This window comes from Syngnathus floridae, chromosome 14 (genome assembly GCF_059516105.1).
Source record: "Syngnathus floridae isolate MCC-2025c chromosome 14, RoL_Sflo_1.0, whole genome shotgun sequence".
Taxonomy (NCBI): domain Eukaryota; kingdom Metazoa; phylum Chordata; class Actinopteri; order Syngnathiformes; family Syngnathidae; genus Syngnathus; species Syngnathus floridae.
The window spans coordinates 5,797,715-5,821,562 of NC_142426.1; the positions used below are offsets into that span (position 1 = coordinate 5,797,715).

The following is a 23,848-nucleotide window of genomic DNA, read 5'->3' on the forward strand; positions in this document are numbered from 1 at the left end:
AACACCGCCCGTTTTACGCGTCGGTGATGTACGACTTTTTAATTACCCGGATAAATCTTGATGCTAAAACAACACGAGGGATATCATGATGCAGGATGACCTGGAAGTTTCTATCGGCAGCTGCGCTAACCCTCAGGCCACCACACACGCTGTCTGGCAGGGAAATAAGTTGCATGTCGTTGGGGAGGGAGGAATGGGGTGGGGGGGTCTTGCTCAAAGCCCCTCGGGGGGTAACAGAGACAGCTAGTGAAGTGGATGTCCAGCTCATGCCTCAATTGTGCAGTAAAGATTCCCCAGCTGTCCTCAGGATTAGCCTGTGTGCTTATGTGATTAGGATACATGGCACCGGGTCTAGACCCGGCGCCTCTGACCTGGCGACCATGTAGAGCGTGCTAGGACAGTGGCGGGTGATGCTGCTAGAGGTCGAACACCTATGATAAGAATGTTGAGCTCATTTTGAAAAAAATAATCGGCACGGTAAGAAGATGAAATTGTGTCACGAACTGAGCTGACTGCAGGCACCAAAACGACTTAATTCGAACGGGTACACACATCGCGACCCGTTTCAGCATTTTCCCTTCCTTTCCATCATCTTGGCAAGGATTAAGAAAAACAAAATAGAAACTTGTGAACTTGTGTGGGAATGCAAGCTGAGGAGATAGTTTAATCCTCGTCGTAAATGCAAGACGGTTTGCTTCGGGTCGATTCCCACCCTTGCGGCCTTTGTGACGAGCTGAATTAAATTCCCTAAAGTTTTGTCGAGGGTCCGTGGCCGCATTCAACGTGCGCCTCTCGGTGGGGCTGGCGACAAGGACAGAGCGCTCACCGTTTTTGTGAGAATCTGGCCATTTCTTGGACCGAGCTTCCAGATTAGCATCGGTCGTGGCGGCGGCGGCGGCCGTGTTGTATTGGAGCGAGTGCGTGAGCGTGTTTGTGTAGTGGGGTTGGGCTAAATAGCTAATCCATTGATTTAGTTGGAGTTAACACGCTGGCCAGAAGCCAGCAGAGACTTAAGTTTCAATTGGAGTCGGTCGGATACATGGAGAGGAGATTGTGGGAAAGTTGGAATGTCGCTTTTATTGGACAAAAGGGGGAATTTGAAGAGGAAACTGAAATAAGAGTCCTTAAGTTCTTTAGACTAACTTTTATGTATGCCTTTGAGACAATCAGTAAAACATTCAATCTTTGTTTGGGCTTTCAAATAATTTTTCCCGTAGGAAACCGGCATCATCCAATTTGTCAAAAAAAAAAAAAAAAGTTATATTTTGATATTACATTTATACACCGGGAAAAAAATCATGCAAAAATGACCATAAATTAATTTATGTGTTAATTTTTTTATCAAGTAAAAAAAAAAAAATGAAATTAATTGTATGAAGTCTTTTTTTTATCATCATACAAGTTTAAATAGCCACAGAACAACTCGAGAGGTTTCATTGAAGTTACTAAATGTACAACCAGACTTCACGTCATTTTTTCTTCTGCTCTCGTATTTTTCTCCTCATCAGCTCCTTCTGGAAAAGTCACAAAAAGGCCAAAGCGAAACACATGCCAATGTTCCTTTGATATTTTTCTGCGACTTTCCTCAAAAATTCCTGACGTATTGCTAAAGTTAACAACTCATTTAACTTGAACTTCTTCTCCTTCTTTTGGAATGTCGCATAAAAGCCACAAAACGGCCCCCACACCCAAAACAGCAAATGATGCATTTAATTAACCGTTAAACTTTTGAGGCTTGTTTTTTTTTTTTGTCCAATTCCAAATTGTACACCCCCAGGGCCTGTGAACTCCAAAAATTCCGCTGTATACAAATTTGGTCAGTAAACGCAAATTAAATTAGAGCACTGTTGCCACGGCGATGTCAACACCAAGAACCACAGCAATGATCTCATTTTCAAGATAGTGATAGAACGAGAGGGCGCACTGTCAAACTGCTTGACCCGCGGACAAGATGCACAAATTCTTGGAACGTGTTAAAACACGACGGCGTGAGTGTAGTCGACTCGTCTAGGGGGACAAAGGAACATTCCTTATGTCAGTGAAACTACTGTTTCTTCAAGCTTGTGTTTTCAATTACGTTCGCGGGGCTCGTTGAGAGACTGGTAAAATTACCACAAGAGAAAGCAGGGCATGAGAATAATTCCTAAGTACCGCAACATGTGTTGATGGATGACTAGGTTAGTAGCATCGAATCCGACTCGGACCTTAAAAAGTTCCAAACTTGCTGGGCTCATTTGATTTCTGTTGCTAACCAAAACAGCAGCACCTAGCAAGGCATTTTTTCAAAGTTGAGCTGAACACTTTAAACTGGACCCACATGAAGTATAGTACATTAAATCCATAATTTCTCACTTTTCACAAGGGAAGTGACACTTTGGCTCTTAACTGGCTGCAAATGAATAAAACAAACACCTGATCTGCCCGCATGTAAGCTGTAATTACTCCACTTGTCGCTTTGGCCAAGCAACATAATTCATTCTAAAGCAGGTGTGTTTTTCTGGAAAATGACCTGTGGCACTTGAGTTCAACATACACACACGTGTACGTATTGCCTCCTGGAATCATGCACAGCTGTCCACTGACATGCTCGCTTTGCTTTCTTGCTCGGTTTGTTGTTACAGGTTTGTTGATTGAAAAAGCAGGACGCTTCGTTCAGGCAGAAAGCAGGTTTAGACTTTATTAAGTGTTTTGTTTTATTTATTCATTGACAGAAAATACGTAGTGAAACCTCTAAGGTTGATTCAGGCCATTCTGGGACTTTCATTTTTAAAAACGCAGAAATTTTAAAATGACCCCGAAAAAAAAAAGATTGAAAATCTCCTGTGGTGTATTCAAGATGGCCAACGCATTAAACAAACTTATTTATCATTTGGATTGGCTGTTTTATCTGCGACCTTGCAATGGCATTCACCAGAGATTAAACTTTTGAAATGCAGCAAAACCTGTGGGAAATACTTGGAAACTATTCGGCCTGATTGACAGTTAGTGGGTACCCCGAGCACTGTGCACTGACTTTTGGGACTAATGACATCACTAGTAATGATGTCACAGTGAGGGGTCACATTTAAAGTCACAGAGGTCTTTCTAGGACTTGGCTAGCAATGCAACGTGCTGGCAACGGGAAGGAGTTTAGGTAACTAATTGAAAGTTCAGGTACATGTTTTGCTAGTGCCTGTGCTCCCAGCCACATGATTTATAAAAATAAAAAAAAGGTCCAGAGCAGCTGCGAAGAAAAAAGGGTACCTGCGGAATGCTACGTTCGCTTCGTTTTTTTTATTTAGCGCTAATGTAATTCCATACGTTGTGTTTTGGCTTGTTGAAATGATATAGGATTTCTTGGCAACAACGATGGAATTAAAAAAAAAAAAGAAACTCCTGACTTTGTTGTACTTAATCATAAAAAGCTGTAGAGGGTTTGGCTTCCTTTGTTGATACAGGGCTGGCCGGTGTGAGCCAAGAAATACAAAGAAATATTCTTGAAAAGTCCGCTCTTGGTGGGCAACGCGGACGGGACGTCACCTGATATTCTGTGATGTCGGGATAATGGCTGCTGACCCTGGATCTTATCAGCTTTGAGCTGATAAAAACTTAATGAATCTAAAATTGGACACAAGGTTGACTGATGAAATGTGCTGATGGATCGGCCTTTCCAAAAATTGATATAAATAATAAAACTTTTTTTCGGGGGGGGGGGGATACAATGCAAAATTGCCTATAAGCATTGAATCTAATGCAGGACGGTTTGGGAACGGCTCAGCGCAATTTGGAAGAAATGCCTGAAAGCACATTTTTAACACTCGGGGCTGATCAACGCGCGAAGTCTTATCTGACTAAACGCCGATGTCTGTTTTACTCCGTAGCCTTGGCTCGAGCCCCTCGCTGGCTATCAGTGTTCAGGCCTAAGAGGATCATGTGTTAGCTGATATCTTAGCTCGGTGGGGTGCTGAAACGGGAAAAGGTGGGGTGGGGGAGTGCGGAGGAGGAGGTAATGATGGACCACTTTCTCCTGAGAGGACAGGAATTCCGATGCAAAGCACTCATGACGCCATCGCTTGGTAGTTTGCATGTAGAGGCAAGATGAATTTTTGGAGGTTCTATCTGAAGCTGTTTTGCACATGACACGTCGGGGCTCTCTAGAGTCATGGATGACAGCGCTGGAGAAGCGGCTAATAGCTCCCTCTCTTGCACCGCGCTAAACACACCCTCCGCTAAAATGATTCCTCTGGGGAATCAATGGCTCCATTCTCCGGCGGGCCGCAGTTTTCTCGATGCCGCTCGACCTCAATGTGAAACACTAGACAGTGATGAGGGAAAACACAACATAATACTTGTGTGACCACTTTGCTCAGTGGTTCTTCAGTGTAATGCAGCGTGCTGAGAGGCGATTCGAATATTTTGGTTACTTTAGCCATTACGGCCACAATGCTAAACATTTTGTTAGATAAATGCCTCCACAAGGTGCCAATCAATATGGAATATTTTTATTTCGATTACAGGTGCGCGGGTATGATGGATTCACTGCCTAGCTTGCTACAAATAAATCGCTAGCTAGCTAGAGAGAAGGTAGTCTTTGCCTGCTAGCAGATTGACGGGGGAGTTGGTAGAACGGTGGCGTCGACAACGATTTGAGCAAGACCGATAGTACTTGAGACTGCCATATTTGGGTTTTGATCCGTGGCCCACATTTTGTTCGTGGCGACTAACGAATGTCTGCTGGCAACCCGTTTTACTTCGCAAACATATCAGCATGATCATTTGTGGTCCAAACTGTGAGCTTCCTTGATCTGCAAGCAAAGACGTCAACTCTTTATTGAAATAGATCAAATCTCTTGGTTGCCTACAAATTATCCGAGCCCTGGTATGAAACACACCCATTTGGGTTAATTCTGTGATAGAATCCAAGTCCGAGCCAGCGCCTTGGGCTCAGCATCAAAGACGAACCACAGTCACTTTGTCTACATCCTCGTTTCGATGGAGCCCCACAAAAATGTCCAAAATCTCACAGTGAGCCAAGCGTTTAGTGGAAAAACAAACGTCTCTGTTTCAACTCTTTACAGCGCTCATCGTGCTTTCTACTTTTTAATCTTCCAGTAATTGTTCTCTCAGGGAACCACAGGGATGACTCCACTTCACCCTGAGAACGCAGCCTCGTCCTTGGCCACAACATCTCCGCCGTCTGGCCACAATCGCTTGGCATCACACCACCTTCTCGTCCATTACTCACGAGTTCCAGAGGTGCTCCGGTCTCGGGCTTCCCGCATCAATTGTTAAACGTCGATTACTAAACAGATGACGGAAGCGGAGTCGGCACGAACGGCCGTGTGAAATTGAAAGAAAATGGCGCCGCGGTGACGTAAGTGTACAATCAGGCACCTATATTATCGCAAGGGAATGTGAAAGGCGCGCGGGGTGGCACCGTACGAATTAAGCAGATTGCGACTCAAGTGCTCATGGCACAGCAGCAGAGTAAAGTACCCAAATCAGCTCAATGCAGCTAAGCCTAAATATTTATAAAATCAGTTGTAATGGGCTTCTACCCTGGCAGTACCATTCTGTCCACTCGCTGCGGGTTAGAAAGTGGTGACTTTTCAAATCGAGCTGTTGTTTGGACGCTGGTTGCTAGATTGTCGTCTGCTAGGTTGGTTGATTATCGGTCGGTTGGTCATTGGGTTGTCGACCAGGAAGTTGATTGATAATTGTGAGTTTTCCCTTACCAAAGCTAACCTGCGTTCAGTTACTCTTACTCGGCTTTTGTTTGTACTCCAGTGGAAGTCGATATGAGTCGTAAGGGGAGCCTGTTGCTACAAGAGTCTGAGCAAAGGTCAAACATGATGACTTGTTTTCTTTAGGATTCCTCTGGGATGTCGAGCAAATCAGGCTGCGAGGCTTTTTTACCTGCAGGCAGTGATGGGACCCTTGAAGTACATTTACCAGACTCATTATTGACAACTTGCAAAAGGTTTTAAAAAATTCCAATACTCCTGGTATTGCGGAGGCACGAATGAACAATCTTGAGGTTTGCCAGTCCATTTATACTGAATCCCATTTTAGCTGCCAATGAGTAAAAGTCCAAAATGACTTGCGCTTCCCAGGTCAACAGTTCAGCTCATACTTGGACTTTACCACAGTGGAACTCTCCTCCTCTTGACTTCCTCACCAATAAGGCAATCCAATGCACACAGCATTGGATGTGACTTATTTGTCGCTCACATCATGCGTGAGAATGACCAAAAGTACATGTGGAATGTTAAGTGCAGAAACCATCAAAGAATGCACAAGGCCTCGAGGGACTAGCCTATGAAATTAATGATCCAGAGTGACTCCTGCGCTACGCAAAGACAGAGTAGAGAACAGGCCACTGTATGAGAATGACATGCCTCAAGTTTCAGTGTGCTTTTCTATGCTCCACTAAATCATAATATTTAAAAAAAAAAAAAACTTCCTGGATGTGGCATCATCTTGGCATGAATCTGGCTCGCTAAGTTAATAATTTCAGGATACGTTGCGAATCTTTCACAGCGACGCTGCAATTGTGTGACATTTTCTGGTGGAAATTCCTTTAATAGTGGTAAAACATTGCCAATTTTTGCTGAGTTGATTGTTGAGTCCTATCGTTAGGTTATTGGTTAGTTCTTTGGTCAGTTTGTTGGTTAGCCACCCACAGGACTGGAACACTGTCGAGGCTAAGTAGCAGTCAAATGAGTCAGAAAAACTCATTTAGGATTGTTGGAGGTCTGCGCCTTGTTTTGCCGTTTTGGTTGTAGATAGCATACAAAATCCAATCAGCTAGCGAGATGCTTCTGTGGTGCCCACTGCAACAATCTCTGGTCACCAATTGAGAGGGAGAAGCAATTCCCTTAGGGGGTGGGTTGCAGGGGGAGGCAGGGGTGCCACTGGCGCCTGCATTAGTGCGATATAAATCCTGCTTGCTTTGAAAACAATTAGTGTGGGGATCAAGACTAGCTGGGCAGTCTCCCCGGCCTGGCGCTGAAGAGGAGACAGGTGCCACCAGCGGCCTAAGCCACCGGCGCTGCACCCTTATAGAGTGGAACGGGCAAAGGCTTGCAAAGCAAAATTCCTAAACTCAATCGAACAAAAGAGAGAGCCCCACAAGGTCCGACTGGTGTTTGTGACCTCCCACGGGCATTTAAGACTTTGTGTGGGACCCGTGTAGATCTTGGCAGAAAAGATAGGATTGAAGCCCCGTTTCGACCCTTATATAACTTGACCCCCTGCTACAATGAAAGTTATTTTTACCTCCACTGTGGTGGTGGTTTTTCATTTGTTTGTTGGCAACATTGGCCGAACAAGTGCGAAGGAATTTCATTTCAAATGTTGTTTTACCCATTTTCCTAAATATCTAAGACCAATCAGGATTATCTGGCCTTGGATAACATCCTCGTCTAATTTGCGTCGGCACACCGATGAGTCAAACGCAGAAGGATTAAGAGACTAAAGACATCAAGAGTTAAGGGCTGGAATATGGAGACATATCCAACCTGGTCTTTGAAGATTCCCAGGGACTCAAGCTCTTTGGAACCCCTAATTCAAAACCAAAATCCCCTCTCACTTTTGAATCCGGGTTTATCCTATGGTTCAAGCCCTTAAGACCCGTTTCGACAGTGTGACGTAATTCGCCCGGACGTAAGCAAGTCACTATTCAGATGCGCGACCAAGAATAGGACACCAAACAAATTGCCACCTAAAGATGTCAAAGACTTAGCACAAAGATAACAGCAGATTAAACGGTGGCCCAATTCAATCTAGTACCGCATCTGGTAGAACCAATCCCACCACTATTAACTGATTGATTATGATGTAGCGTTTATGAGGATATAAATCTGATATAAGTCAGTGCCTAATGCTTTTAAGTGATACCATATTCTATGTAATGAGGAAGGCGAAATTCCCTAGTCTGCTTACTCTCATGGAAAATTCCTTTCCCTTTTGGAGTATGTACAGAAACTGACATTGCACGGAAATATGATACGGTACCATCATTTTTCCACTTTGGTGAAGCTTGGAGGGGATGGGGGTCTAAAGGGGCACAGGAAGGATATACAGGATGAGGGGCAGTTCCCTCTTGTGGCAGGTTGTAAACGGGGATTCCCTCCTTGAACACCAGCGATGGAGAAGCGGATAGTTGAGACGTTCCCATGCCATGTTGTACTCGTATTGTCTTTTCCACTCCGGTCAGGGATCCTCATGTCTGGCGGCTGAAATCGGTGGGCAAGTTTCCAGGGCGCTGTGGAATCCTTGAGGATGACATTCAACCTTGTGCTGCTGACTCGGCACTTTGATGCCAAGACAGGAAACCCAGAGGGTAGACTTTTGAAAATGGGAGTTTTGTTAATAAACGTGAAAGAGCTTGCTATTGTTTTCCTCGGTATTAGCTAGCACTTTGTTTGACACATGTACATTTGTGACATTAGTTTTGATTGAAAACAGGGTATTTTCTGGACTGTGGAAAATTCTGGAAGGATGGGACGTGCTGGAAAAAAATCATAATACAATGACTGGAGCAACTGGACCAACCGCTAAGCTTAACCTCTTTCACATCACGCTCCTTTAATCCGTGACTCCAGCTAGAAAAATCACGCCTGCCGAGTTCAGGCTCAATTTGGAACCGCCTCGCGTCACGCCAAGACACACTCCTTGTCTCAACAACAGACTACCGGCATCTGGCGAATCCACGTTACACGCCATATGCCAAACACACTTTTCTCTCATTAGTCGTTGAGAGGATTGTAGTACACGTTTGTTTATTGAAATAGTGAGGCCGGATTTATTATTTCCTCTCACGGAGGAAATGTGAACACTTATTAAACACCTTATACTCGGGACACTTGAAGACGGAAAAATGCAATAGGAACTAGGAGAAGAATAGGAGAATGGGAATGTGTGGGATTTTATCTGGAGGCAACACCCTGCATGTAGCCAAGGACTTCAATAAAGGTCATGACTTCCAGTCCCGCCATTTATAATGGTAGAGAAAGCACATCATTCATCAACAGTCTGTCAATAGCTGACAAAAAAAAAACTAGGTAGACTCCAATCACTATCTTATTTGTAGCTCCCAAGCTTTCCTGCCAACACATTTTTTTTTTTCAGAGGCAAATATTTCACATTTTTGACTCTGTAAGCAGCAGAGCACCTGCTGAAATTTTTCTGTTGACCCGTTCTGGTACTTTCGGGCTCCAGCGAGGCTATTTGGCTCGGTTTCCGCATAGTACGAAGGACTCGGTGTCTGCACGTATGCCAGAGGGGTTATTTATGCACCTCGCCGTTGACGGATGGACAAAGAACCTGCTGCTTTCTGGCAGCTCGGCAGGACATCTTCAGTTTTCAAGGTCTTCAAACCGCCGTGCTGGGTTGTCCATCAGTCGGGTCGTCTGGTTCTTTGTATGTTCTTTTAGTTGAATGATGAGTCCGGTGCCCGGGTGTCCGGTTTTTTATCAGACTCTCCTGGATCTGCTCATCGGGTTTCGAAACGACAATAAAGTTCAAACGGTAAGGATTAGGGCAGCATAGTGGCCTCGCGGTTTGAGACTTCTGCCTTTCAGTTTTGGAGTTCTTGGTTAGATTCTTGGCTCTCGAAGTGAATTTTGCATGTTTTCTTCATGCTTCTGTGGGATTTTTCCATGTACTCTGGCTTCCTTCCACATTCCAAAAACTGCATATTAGGTTCACTGCAGATCATCAGCGTGACTCGAATTGTGAATGGTTGACTGACAGGGGACCAGTTCAGAAAACGAATGGATGGACTATAAATCATCGATTCAGCTTCTAATTTTCCGTTTGAGGAAATCCCGTTGTGTTAATGTCCTGCTTCGTTGGAGAATACAATTTCTCTTTGCCCGCATTTTGTCCTGGCAAATGGGCAGTATGGTTTCCAAATCATTTTACGATCCACATGATAGAAACTCTTCATCAACTTTGGGCTTTGGTGTCACTTTTTATTACTCAAAATGAATTTCTCACTTGGCTTTGTGTAATGATTAAACACAGTATGGCCTGGAGGCAGGCCACATTTTTATATTGTGGGATTTGCGCAGTAGCAGACCTCTCGCTGGTTTCCCGCCTTCTTTGAGTGAAGTCGACTCCAAGTATGTTCTGACATCAGCCGCTGACCAAGGCTGTCAAACAGACTTCAAAACATGCACTTAGGCAAAAGTGCACACTCCCTTTTCCCACATCCCATCCCAGAGACCTTTATGTTGTCCACACAATGGAAATCCAAACACACAAGAAAGCGTTTTTTTCTCCCATGCAAATATGAAATTCATACAGGAAGGAGCAAAAATATGCCGTTCGAGATTCGCCGCGCGCCCAAAGAAAACAACATTCTGCAAAGTGCGAGCTCGAGGCTCGACATCCTGCGGCCTTTTTCCCTCGCGCTGCCAGCACTACATCAACTTGACAAATACTGAAGGATGTGACCTCCTGATCTGAACCCAAACTTACCTTAAGATCAGCTCAAGTCTCATCACGCCTACCTTGACTTATGGTTCCAGTCGAATGAGTAAATATCAAAAGGTTTACGAGCTCCGACAAAATTTGCCGCAAACTTGGGATTTGAGCAACGGACTGGTCGGAAGACCGTGTGTAATTACGTCCTATCACAGGGGCGGGTCACTGTTTGGATTAGCTAAATCAGTTTGTAGATAATATTGACTTGTGTGGGATTTCACAGTCATCTCAAATGAACAAGAAGAAGAAAGAAAAAAAAATCACCGGGATTGGTAATGGATGACAAGTCACCGGGGCGCTCGCCCACGTCTCCATCTGCGTGCGCTCGACCATCATTTCAGTTTTTTTTGCTTGAAGTTTATCTTGTGACGCTTGAGGTAAACACTTGTCAGCAGATAGCATCGCCTTTCCCAGCGGGCAGGGGACAGGCTGTGGGAAAGTATATACAGTCGGCCTGGTATTGCAATGATGATCACCCCCCCCACACACACACCCACCTCGGACGGACGGGACCGTAATTGTTGCTTGTCTGAACATCGCCCAGTCTGACCGTCACTGTCGCCTGAAACCAATCACTCGGAATAAGGTGGCACAATGGCAAGGGAAGAGCAGAACTAATGCTGTCCCAGTTGTCAAATACTTTTGTCCAAATATCCTGAGGTTTATTTATGATTAGTTCTTTGGTCCAGAAAAAAAAAAATACTGCAACAAGTGAGCACGTTGAAGTAAATCATGTATTACTTGTGGTCGGAAAAATATAGTTGTCGTGAAATTTTAGGAAACAGCATCTTCCCGGTCTGGTTCTTTTAAAGGTCGGGTTCAGGTGATCTGGGAATTTCTCTTGTAAATTTGATTGGCGGTGGTCGTAAAAGTAAAAAGGTTTGTATTGGCAGGGGAAGGGTTCCCAAATTCATTCATTGAAAAGTCGAATTTTCCTTTTTAAAGCCGACATGTTACACTTGTGAATGAGTCACAGAGCTGCAGCGTGGATCTGCTAAACACATTTACATGCTCAGCGCTTGGCGTTCCTCACAGAATACCGGCGCGCAGATCTGTCTTGCTCATCCACTCCGACATGATAAAACGTACACGCAAAAAAAAAAAAAAACATCGTTAAATTCTGCATGACAAATTACATCCGTTAAGCGAAGGTGCCAGCCATTCAGGGGCAACTTTGGGTTCTTTCCAGGACGCTCCCTCAACATAACTAGCCCTCGTAATGTCTCAAAATAACATCGAGTTCCTGCCACGGTTGCTAAGTGGTACCTTTGATTTCCATATAAAAATATAAATATAAAAATACAGCCATGCAGTTGACGTGATGTGTTGTCCATAACGAGCCATCATTGATTGGCAGTGAGTAGTTTAACGGGCCGGTTTCAACAATAGACGCGAATGAGGGTGGTCTTTTTTTTTTTTTTTTTATATCATAAGAAGATCCATGAAAAAGCCTCAAGAACCAATGCCTGAAATTGAACAGGAAGTCGGCCATTTTGGTTTGAACTACCACTCTTGATCAGGGGTGGTTGCATGAGATAAAAACGGGCGAATGGCTTAAAAATAAATATGGGCTGTATTAGATGTTCTGAACATAAAGCGGATATGGGAAACGCACCACAAAAAAAAAAAAACAGCCACTTACTCGTGACGGCAAACGAAAGAGATTTTAAGAGCGTGGCCTCAAACTTGGCACCGGAGATGGCAGACAGTCACGAAGCCTATCGCGGGCAATAAACAACGAGTCACGCAAACTTCACATGCAACGCAGTCGGTGATTCACTTAACTGAAATCGTACTCCCCTTGGCCCGAGCCTTCCATATGGCATCATTTCTTGTTGCCGTTAAACCCGACGCGGCGGCCGAATGCATGTTATCAATATAAGCCTCACAAATGACACCATGCAGGGCGGCTCCGAGTAAACTACTCTCATCGCCGACTACGTTTGAGACAATGGAAAACGTTTGAGGAGCCGCTCCCTGTTGCGGCGTCAGACAAACTGCTCCCTCTTGACGTCAGCACCGCACCACAATTAAAACAATCTAGGAAAGACAAAGGTCATCGCCTCGAGCGGAGGAACGGCGTTGATCGTCATGACCACCGGCGTGAAGATCCAAGCCTACGTATGCCTTTCATCAAACAAATGACTGCGGTTAATGCGGAACGAAAAATGGGCTTGCTAACATGCTGGCACGCGTTGAGCTTGAAAAAAACCCGAGTAAAATCGAAAATGGCCCTTTACCTCAATCCTTGATGAGTTAATGGTGAAATCAAGGCAGAAAACTAAATAATGCTGATTTGTATAGACAATGAACTTGCATTCAAAGTAATTAAAGTTGGGGGTGTAACGGATGATTTATGCTATCGCTACCTGTTCAGGACATAGTCAAACATACAATAAGTTCGATGTGCTTTGTGATTAATACACCACATCAATCACGATCAAATCAAACGACTCCCTTCGGCGTAAACGCTTGTTTTGCCAACTCGCTTACTTCTAAAATGACAAAAATGTACATATTATTAGATTTTGCTGCGTGCATACCGGTATCCCGAGAAAGATTGATGTGGTGTTTACGAGGGTGTTAGCGTAGCGTTGGCCCGCCGGTTCAAAGCGCCATCCCGAAACAAACGGCGATGGAATGGAATGGAAGACGACCTCCTCGACTGTGCGGTGTGAAATCGCGCTGGGGTCACATGTGTTTCTGTTCACCCGTCTCACCTTGAGGCTTTAGAAGACGGGCTGGATAACATGTGATGGTGCCGCCGACCTGCTTTTGGGGCCATCTTGCTAACCGAGAAGCAAGCTTTCATCTTTTTTTAGAAGCCCGGTCCAAGTGGTAATAATTTCTGCCTCTCTAAGCCAGATATTTTCACACTTGAATCCTTGCATGGTGTATTGCAAAATACACATTTGGTCCTGTTGCCCGAACGGTGGAATACTTGAGAGAAGACAGGTCATTCAAGTGCAGTATATTTCTTCTTTTTACTTTTTCCCGTGATAAGATGTTCAGAGTGAGGCTCTCCAGACCGAAGCTGCTGTCCCTGTCGAGATAAAGGCTTCCTCTTTTGAAAGGTCCCACTCGTCATCTGGATGAAGTGCTTCATCAGGAAAACGCTTTAGAGAACAGTATAGCCTGCAATAGCAGCCTCCACTGGAAACGGAGATTACGGCCGACCGGGAGTTGCAAGTTTGCGCGCATATTTAACGTTCGCTAATAGCCTGTATACACTGGTGGAGCTAAAAGAGGGGCTATGAGGGCACTGCCCCCCTATAAAATATGCTTGGTGCCAGGACGGATAGATAGAGTTTTGGGTATTTTCCAATTTATCTGGGAATTTCCACCTGTTCCTCACGAGCCCCATATTATTATTTTGCATTTTCTGAAGATTTCTGAGATATCCTTGGCTACCCCATGCCCCCCCCACCAAGGAAAAAAATCCTAGCTCCGCCCATGCCTCTAATAATACTTAAAATAATACATAATGTATACCACAAACTATATTCTCAGCAACTATTGTCAGAAAGAATCGGAATTATTTTCCACAAAATTGTATGTCAGGATTACCAAGGAACATCACGGTGGCGGATTCCCTGGCTCGTATTTTACTTTTTTTTTTGTTTTGTTTTAACTGAAATCAAATCATCATTTGAATGATCATTTACATAACTTTCAAGTCCCACAATAAACAGACCAACACAGCTAGACGTCATTTTGAGTGAAAACAGAACATAATGACTATGGAAAGCAGATGGTCTAGGAATGTCCAAATGGTGAACAAGTCCAAATATAGAGAGTGCCGAGACCTCGGACCATCAGGATGAAGTCAGAATATTTAAAATTTTTGTGATTGGGAATAATTGTGGGGCATTTCTTCCAATGCCTAACCAATTTTGTCAATGTCGGCAATTGGAGAGTCTGAATGGAGTTACCCTTATAAGGACAAAAGTTTTGAAACCAGCTCATTTGCATTAAGGCGCGGCGAATCACTAATCGGAATTCTGAACGGTTAATCGATGATTGTGTTACTGTATGATCGCTACCAGGGCAATTCAGATTTGAGGACCCCAACCAACCTCTTCTTTTTGTACTCCCTCATGTTACATTTAATATGTATTGACACTGCATTACAGTGCCATATTGGAAACAGACATCAGAGCATAAATATTTTGAGTAAGGTCAAAAGTTTCTAGCTTGTACATCTATGTACAAATATACTGTACGGTACATACAAAAGATGAAGTTGTCAAATAATATCTGGCAATACTATTCGATCTTACCTTGTGGTGGGCAGGAAGATAAATACAACAATTTCATTATGATTAACATAAAAAATGTGATTTGAGTGCCGCTGTGGTGGGCTAAATGGTAATTAGCTCACTCAATGCAATCCAGATGTGTGTTTGATTAAAGCTTTGAACAAGACAGGCCACCGTGGAAAGAAGAAGGCGGCAGGTCAACACCCAAAGCCTCAAATAAACCCAAAAACTCCTCATTATTTAGACGGCAAATTCATTCATGTGGTACGAAAACTTTGTGAAAAATATGCAAAAAATGTCGGAATTCAAACGTTACAATTACTTACCGTGGAACGTCTGCCAAACAATAGTTGTGCCGTAACATTAAAAGGTTCCTCTGTTCAAATATCCAAATACCAAAAGTTTCTTTTATGTGTTGACTGAGAAGTTACTTCTAAATATCACACTTCAACATAAAGTTAACAAAAACTGAGCAAAAACTCAACTTGTGGACAAAAATAGGAGCTGGCCTGAAGTGAATTGGTTGGCTTTCCAGCAATATACCGACCGTTTCAGCACCGCATTGCCAAAACTTGCAGGAAAGTGTTGCTTTGGAAGTTTGGAAGATGTGTTACCAAGGAAAAAGGGCCTCTAAAAAGGTGCTTTTGGTGACTGGAGTATCAGTCACAGTGATGAACCTCGAAAGCCGCATACCTGATGATATAATTAGGAATGTGTCTAAATTTTTCTGGTAAAATAGTTGGACAGAATTTTGAAATTGGAACCACACCTTAGCTCAATAGGCTGTTGACAGAAATTTCAACAGGAGAAGCCACATCAACAAGGGGTGTTAAAAGAAGAAGAAAACCAAACCCTATTCTTTTGGCGTTCCACAAGGTTCTACCTCAAGCCCCTTTCTTTTCTTTCAAGTACAGCTGTTAAATGCTGCAATATGATAATGGTTGAAAGCCATCATAATAATCTGTTCAAATGGCCTTTCAAAATAGCATGTAAAGTAACGTTCGGCCAAAGTAGAGGTGCCACATTCTAAAATATAACCGCATGAGCTAGCCACTTTGCAAACTGATTTAAAATGGCCTTTAAAGATGGTGTGTAAAGGAAGGTTCATCTAAATTCCAGCTGTAACATGACAAAAATATGACAATACTATCCACCTTGAAAATTGATTTAAGCAATCCTTTAAGACATCTATGAAATGTGGTTAAAGTACAATAGTTTTCCATGTCATGACTTCATTATTTATTCCTCTGGCCTAATGAATACAATATGGTGGACAGATGCAGTGAAGGCATGTGTACTTGAGCCCAAGAGAAAGGAAAGAGTTTTGTCTGTATTTGGAAAGCACAAGTCACTCTAGATAAGATATATTTAAAGATGAAAAAACATAGATAATGCCGTATTTGTTGTGTTTTGCCCACTGACTGAGCGGTTGTCTTTCAAAGTCGCTCTAGCACTTCAAATATTTACCGTGCTAAATTGACATACAATTCCAATGTCATAATTTGTGTTTTTTGTTTTTTTTTTGTAGGTGGCTGAAACAAAATCCTATTTTCTATCTACAGTACTAGTTCTGTAATTTATACATATATAATATATATGGCAACACCCAACACATACAGTAGTTCCAGAGGTATGCCACTTCGCCCTTGGTGGAGGTAATGTCGAGGTTAACTGACTTTAAAGCTCAGAGCAATTCATCACTGTCATTCTAACGGGCAATGACCGTTAGTGGATAGTAGAGAGTTTGTTTCCTTTCCACATTAAATTCACGAGCCAGAGGAATAAACAAATGTTTAATAAGTAAAACACATAAGCGAGAGATGACTGACATCTTCTCTGTTTTTCACTTGAGGTCATCGCCTACCTGGTGTGGCATCTTTGAACAGTCAACATGGCTGCCTCGTTCCCTGAGCGACACTTGGCCCACACACGGAATCCGAGCGTTGGATACATTTCCCTCACTGACCTACCAAAACGCAACACAAACACACACACACCGTAAGCCCCACGGGATAGCTTCCATGTAACCACAGCAACCTGATAAATAACATACCTGCTACTCAACAGCATAAAAAGCAAATAAAGTGAGACATGGAAAATCTTAATTTTGCAAACTAACATTTGCTGATGATAGCAATCTAACATTAGAAAGCTAGCTAATTATAGCAAATGAACACTAGCTAGCAAACTAATGAAAGTGAGCTAACACTAGCTAGCCAGCAAATGATGTAGCATGTTACGTACCGTATTTTCGCACTGTAAGGTGCACCCACAAACCTCCAATTTTCTCAAAAGCCGACAGTGCGCCTTATAATCAGGTGCGCCTTATATATGGACCAATATTGAGCCACTACAGCAGGCATGTCCAAAGTCCGGCCTGTGAGCCAAATGTATATGTCTTATGTATGGACAAAGATTTAAAATGGGCCATTCATTGAAGGTGCGCCTTATAATCCGGTGCGCCTTATGTATGGACAAAGTTTTAAAATGGGCCATTCATTGAAGGTGGGCCTTATAATCCGGTGCGCCTTATCGTGCGGAAACTACGGTAGTTTCATTTACAAAGGGTTTCATAAAAGATGGCAATTCGAGACAGCTAACACATTTGATAGCCTGCACTTGCTAGCTTACGTAAGGTTTATTTACAAAGACAGGCCTCTTAAGACAGCATGTAAATGTGCTAATAACATTCTGTACCTGCCACTCAATGGGATAAAGCCAACAAAATGAGTCACAGAAATGTCCATTGCCCTATACATCCGACATTCAATGTGCTGTAAAAAGTATCTATGGTATTTTTGTTTTTTGTTTTTTTTTACTTACTGAAAAGGCACTGTGGGGAAAATGTGAGCACAGCGTCAGGTGAGTCATTTTATGTTCAGCGTGCAGTCTAGTCCAAACCGCCCGCGTCGTCTTCGTTAGCAATTGGAGGTCAAACGCTGGTGGGAAAAAAAAACAAACAAGGAGTTCATTCTGATGCATGACAGGTGTGTTTTATATTTAGCTTTACCTAAAAGTCTGCTGGCAGGATTGCGGCCAGATGACCACACCTGTCAGACTGAGCCGTTCAAGAGGTCTTCACTGTTTAGACAACCTACCCAAATGTTATTCCCAAAGAAAATTTGCTAGATTGAAGTCTTCTTGCTCAGGAATCACAATCTCTGTTCCATATTTGTGAATTTGTGACGCTTATTAACTTCCAATTCAGTGACTTTCGAAATGCGTCAATGCAGCTTTGTTTAGCTTTTAATGACGTTTCTGCATGACAGTTCCTCTCTCGGGACAAATTTACTGTTCCATTGTTTCTGAATAATAATTTTCAAATCTTATTCTCTAAATAATGCAAAAGAAAAATAAAACCATCAATTTGACCACATTATTTAACAAAAAAAAAAGGGTTGCTATAATATTTGCCCTGTTAGATAGCAAATTGCGCAATAACACCATTCCAGTATAATACACTGCAGGTGTATACCAGCTGTACCTAATAAATTGGCCGATGAGTGTCTTTTTGAAGTCTCTTTTTTGGCCCCATAGAGGTACCAAGAGCACATTTTCACCTGAAAAATGTCCAATTATTCCTTCAACACTTTGAAATACAATACCATACCTCCAAACGGCAGCCGAGCATTTACAGGTCGGTGGTCTCCAGGAATGTGGAATGACAGAAATGATCAGAAGTAGAACTACAAAGAATGCGCCCTGCCCTCACATGACATTAATGACGGACAACATGGAGCAGGTTTACGATCGAGAGAGGCGATAAATGTCTTTTTTTAGTTTTTATATACTTTTTTAATTTATACATGTGTCCTCTTTTAGTTTTTATATACTTTTTATTTCCTTTTTGTACCGCATTTTCCGCACTATAAGGCGCACCTAAAATCCTCCAATTTTCTCAAAAGCCGACAGTGCACCTTATAATCAGGTGCTCCTTATATATGGACCAATATTGAGCCACTACAGCAGGCGTGTCCAAAGTCCGGCCCGCGGGCCAAATGTATATATCTTATATATGGACAAAATTTTAAAATGGGCCATTCATTGAAGGTGCGCCTTATAATCCGGTGCGCCTTATATATGGACCAAGTTTTAAAATGGGCCATTCATTGAAGGTGCGCCTTATAATCCGGTGCGCCTTATAGTGCGGAAAATACGGTATATACTTTTTTAATATACTTATATATACTTCCACTCTCCTGGGAATACTTTCTCCACTGAATGTTGGAGTGTGAGTGTGTGTGTGAGTTTGTATGCATGTGTGGCAGTGGAATTTTTGTCCACTCATCCAGAAGAACATCAGTGAGGTCACTGACGTTGGGCCCAAGAGAGGCCCCAATGGCTCCCAGTCAGAGGAGTCGCGTTGATTGACGTACTCTGACAGTGTCCATCAAAACCGAGCGCTATTATCTTTGTGTAGGCTGATTTTGCAACTACAGTTCCTGCACGGGATATTGTTACATTTTGCAGGAGAAATATTGCACAATAGCCAACGAGGAGGTGCCTGGTGGATGTCAACATTCCTGTGAAGTCCGTGTCGCTCTGTTTCCAAGTTGTAATCAGATTAAGCACGTACAAATACGGGCTTACCCCTTGTGTGGTCTCTCGCCCGTGAAAACCTGCCACCCAAATCCCATTAATAGCCCCTTTTAATGAAAGGATAATACCTGTGGGATATTGTATCATTATTGTTGCCAATATTATTAAACTGTCATTGACTGACACTCGTGTCACATGCTCGAGACACCGTGTCAGACGGCATTATTGAATTCTACGCATTCCGCACAAGATTTTGCCAGTCCAATGTTATCAGAGAACAATTGGGAAGATGCTGAGTTCATGTGAATTTGGTAAATCCCGTTTTTTATCTGCTTGCCTGAAATCTGTGTTTCCAATGAGAGGAAAGTAAGAGCAGGGAGGTCTGACAAAAAAAAGGTGTGAAAGATGAGGAAAGATGTTCAATTTTCTTTGATGGCTTCGTCTTCACAAGTGCCGGTCGGCAGTCAACACGCTATAAATACACGCCATAAATACACGCCTGGCGTTGGGCGGGAGGCAGACATGACCGGGGTAGCACCGTGTGACCTCACAATCTGGCAGGCTGCAGGACAACAAACTTTTTTTCCCCTCTGGTTTGGATTTTTTTTTTCTTGCAACACTACGTAGTATCAACCATGCTTGTAACTCAAAAAAACTCGTAACTCAAGGTACCAATCATGGAGGTCTTTGAAAGAGACAGTGCCTCCCACTGGTTAGAATGCTTTACTACACCACACCTCTATCATCAAGTAGCCTGCTTAACTTGAGCAGCATCAACGACAGAGTTCCATTACAGGTTTGGCAATTCCAGTCGCAGAGCCACATGGAGGATTTATTAGAAGCAGATGGCCTCGTGCTGCCTTACAAGATGGGCCGAGGCAAAAAAAAAAAAAAAAAAAAAAACACCGGGCTGATTGGCTTCTCCCGAGTCTCGCTCTGCTCTGGGGGAACCAAGAGCGACCGGTCCACCCATTTCCTTTCCTTGCCCTTCCCAGGCATGTCAGTGAGGAGCCAAGCCAAAATGGAGAAAAAAAAAAATAAAAAATCAGACCTGCAGTGGCTTTTGGACGAACGTTGCAGTCATTACGATTGGTGACAGAGAAGGTGTGCGGTAGAGAGACGAGGGGTGGTCCAGAGCCAAGAAAAAGAGCCAGAAAATAAACAGAATGATAAAAAAAAAATAAAAAAAATAGGACATTCCGCTCCCCCGCCTCCACCTCCATACGACATTCCATTGACTGCTACAGTCCAATGAGCATCACTAAAATTTTAAGTGCTGCTATGTCACCGCAGCCATTTTGGTGATTTTAAAAGGCCTTTAATTATCTCCACCAATCACGAAAGGCGACAAAGTTTTCTTTTGATTTTGGTTTCGTGGTTGGTTGGTTGGTAGCTCTCACAATAATTCAGCCAAATAACCATGAAAGTTTGTGGCTAAACCGAATGAATGAAAGTTGCAGTTTAGCCACTCCCATTACGGACCTATTGAAACGCCTTACCGAATTCTCTATGAACCAGGAAGTAGCCTGCTACCGAGAAACGTTTAAAACTTTTATGATTCAAGAGTAAACTGATCTTTTTTCTTCTTCAATGAGTCATTCCGTGTTCAACTGAATGTTTGGTAAAGTGTTACAGAAGCTACACGTGATTCATTTGCTCCTTTGGACATTGCGTTACTTTTTGCTCATTAAGCGCCTCGCTTGAGATCCTTTGCAGGCGCCGCGAAAAGCACGAAGAGATCTTTTTCCAAGCAGGTGGAGAAACTTATGAGCATGGGTGGATTTCCTGAGGAGCATAAAAATGCGGCGCAGAAAACCTGGGAAAAGCAACGCAAGTCCCCATTAGGAGCATCTGGCATTGCTTCCTATGTGTAGTAAAGTCGTGGAATAATAATATAGCATTACATAATTTTGTTTTGGGTGGCCTTGGATCCCGCCACCCACCAACCCACCCCCCAAGAAAGAAAATAGAAAAACAGTGGCTGCTCAGGGAATACCCTGACATCATTTTTTTGTTTGGATGATGTTTTTTGTTTATTTGTTGCTCTTGTAAGATGATGTTAAGAAGCATGAGAATGAGCGCTTTTGTTTCCGATTGAGGAAACAGGTGAGAGTAACAGCTAAAGCTTCAGGAAGTGCTCATGATGGATCGTCAGAGAATACAGCGACTCTGAGGAAGCTAATCTAACTGTTTACAGGCCAGAACTTTGGCCTGTTGAGTCAATTGACATTTCAAAATGCGCACGTAACAAAGTTTGCTTGCCTCACAATTAAAGCCAGCAACGGCCCAATTGCTCTCAAATACTTAACAAAATTCTTTACAAGAATAAAAATGATAACGTTAAAAGTTTAGGACTTTTTGGGCAGTTTCTGATACCCTGTGGCGCCATGCTTCCCCCATAGGTCAGTCTCGGTACTACGTCAGACATCTGGTTTAGTGGAGGAAACTTGCAATTGTGATTGGATACAAGCCATCGGTCGTGGGGTATCTCAACTTTGAGAAATTAAAAACACACCAAAAACACAAACTAACCAACAGAACAAACTCCAGTCCAAACACGCATGTGATGCTAATTTCATTGAAGACTCAAAGCTAGCTGCTTTGATGAGTCAGCACAAACTAATAAAAGCATTATTAGCACAATCACAGCCACATTGTGGTTGCAAGCATCAGGAGATGACTGACGGCCTCGGGTGTGAATATGCTGAATTTGACCAAAAGAGTGTAAAAACCATCGACTCTGCATAGCCGCCCCCCAAAATGGAGGCAGCAGGAGGCTCGTTGGCTGGCATGAGTTCTCCTGTCAAAGCAGGGCGAGCCTCTTGATGTGGCTCTGCCGTTTCCTCCGGGGCCGGCCTGCCTATACAGTATAGCACGGGGGTCCGAGGAGTGTGGGAAAAAAAACAGCGTGAAAGGGAAGAGAGGAAGTGTGTATTTATCTCTCTTGGCGGGGGCGCGAGTCCCACTTTTGATCCGAGTGTGTGCTCGTGTGTGTGCGCAAGCCAACGTCTACTCTGGCATGGCGAGTTAAGGGTTAGTGGGTCATCAGCCACAAAAAAAAAAGCCAAATTTGGAAGTTCCACTTTAGTCCTGTAGATGGAGGTAATACGAATTGGTGTCAACCACCTCAAACATTTATATTTTGTTTCACTACAGCTCCATCTACTGGAGAAGCGGGGTCACTCTTGCAGTTGGCCCCAATGCAAGTGAAAGAAAATATCTACGACAACTTTTTGCGCCATTAGCATTTTGGCGCTGGTCGCTCGAATGGCACTTGATAAAAATCCATTTCCTCAATGTTTACAAAAGTTCAAATCATTCTGAAATAAGTAATTGATGAACAAGCGACGATTAATACACGATTCCAAACTGAGCCAATTGTTTTGTCGTCCGAAGGTTTGATGTAAAGACAGGCGGCGTTCACAACGAATGAATCATGACCAGGTTCACGCGGAAGCTTTACAGTGAAGAAATGATATCATGGGGCTTGGTCCATCCATCTCACATCCCTTTTCAAATCTTACTCACTGAGCAAACAAATCCTTTATTTGCTCTTCTTGTTCAACCGGGCGTGATTCATTAAAGCAGACGTTTTTCCATTGTCTGGACGAGAGCGTTCTTAATTAAAACGTCGTTTCCCAAAGCCTAGCCCAGGAAGCATCTTTCGAAGACTGCACGTAAATAAAAAGGCTATCTACACTTCCAGCTGAGGGTATCCACCTCATTCTCCATCAGTGTGCATTTGGAGGAAGTGGATCAGCGAGGGTCCGAATGGCACATGGTCTATCTGGTGCTGACAGTTCACACAGGGCTTTGGTCCCCACCGCCTCTGCCCATATCAACACAGCGCTTCCCTTCTCAGAGGGTTCTATCTCCTGCTACGGTGGCCTCATGGCTAAAAATGTTCAGGAACAATATTTCGACCACTCCTTTAACTCAATCACTGCCTGCTCACTTAAAATGGATAGCCGTCAATGGCGGCGATTGAGTTAAGTTTATGCTGAGCTAAAAAAATGTACGGATTAGAAACTGAAAGTCAGAAGGACGTTTTGGGGTTTTGCAAAGGTCACAGCAGGTCTCCTGTCAGTGTCCATTTTTTTATGCACTTTATGATAAGCAACACCTCACTGGCAACCCTATATAAAAAGATATATTATAGAAAAATCCAACCATGAAAATTACTTTGATTCCTTCTCTGATAGCAAAAGACGATCCTTGAAATGTGAAGAGCGGTCGGTTGGGGGGGGGGGGGGGGGCCAACCCAGTGAGCCAGGTCAAATATGATTCATAACCAACCAGTCAGTAATTGGCAGTAATGAGTACTTGAAGCCTCTTTTCGTGTTGTGACATGTTGGAAAAAAAAAGTGGAACATATTGATTTGAAAGCCGCCCTTATCTCATTTCACGCTGACGTGTGCTTGTGCGCAGATGACAAAATCAAGTCCGCGCTGTTATTTCCGCCGCCTGTCATATTAATGACACAAAACAGTTACGTGTTCCTTCAAACAAATCAGTGAGTCATTTGGCTGCCGCCGTGTGTTTATTGTGGGCCTCGAAGGTCAAAACAGTAAGTAAGCATC

At 43.3% G+C, this 23,848-nt stretch overlaps 1 protein-coding gene across 2 annotated transcripts in view; it reads right to left on the reverse strand.

Moving 5' to 3' along the window:
* Positions 1–23,848, reverse strand: part of dhx30 (DEAH (Asp-Glu-Ala-His) box helicase 30) — a 53,079-nt gene that overhangs the window by 27,438 nt on the left and 1,793 nt on the right. For both annotated transcript variants that reach the window (XM_088396055.1, XM_088396053.1), the window contains exons 2-3: positions 17,553–17,668; positions 16,594–16,695 (exon numbers count right to left, since the gene is read on the reverse strand). The gene's annotated coding sequence lies outside the window, so the exon portion shown is untranslated. The remainder of the gene's footprint in view (positions 1–16,593; positions 16,696–17,552; positions 17,669–23,848) is intronic.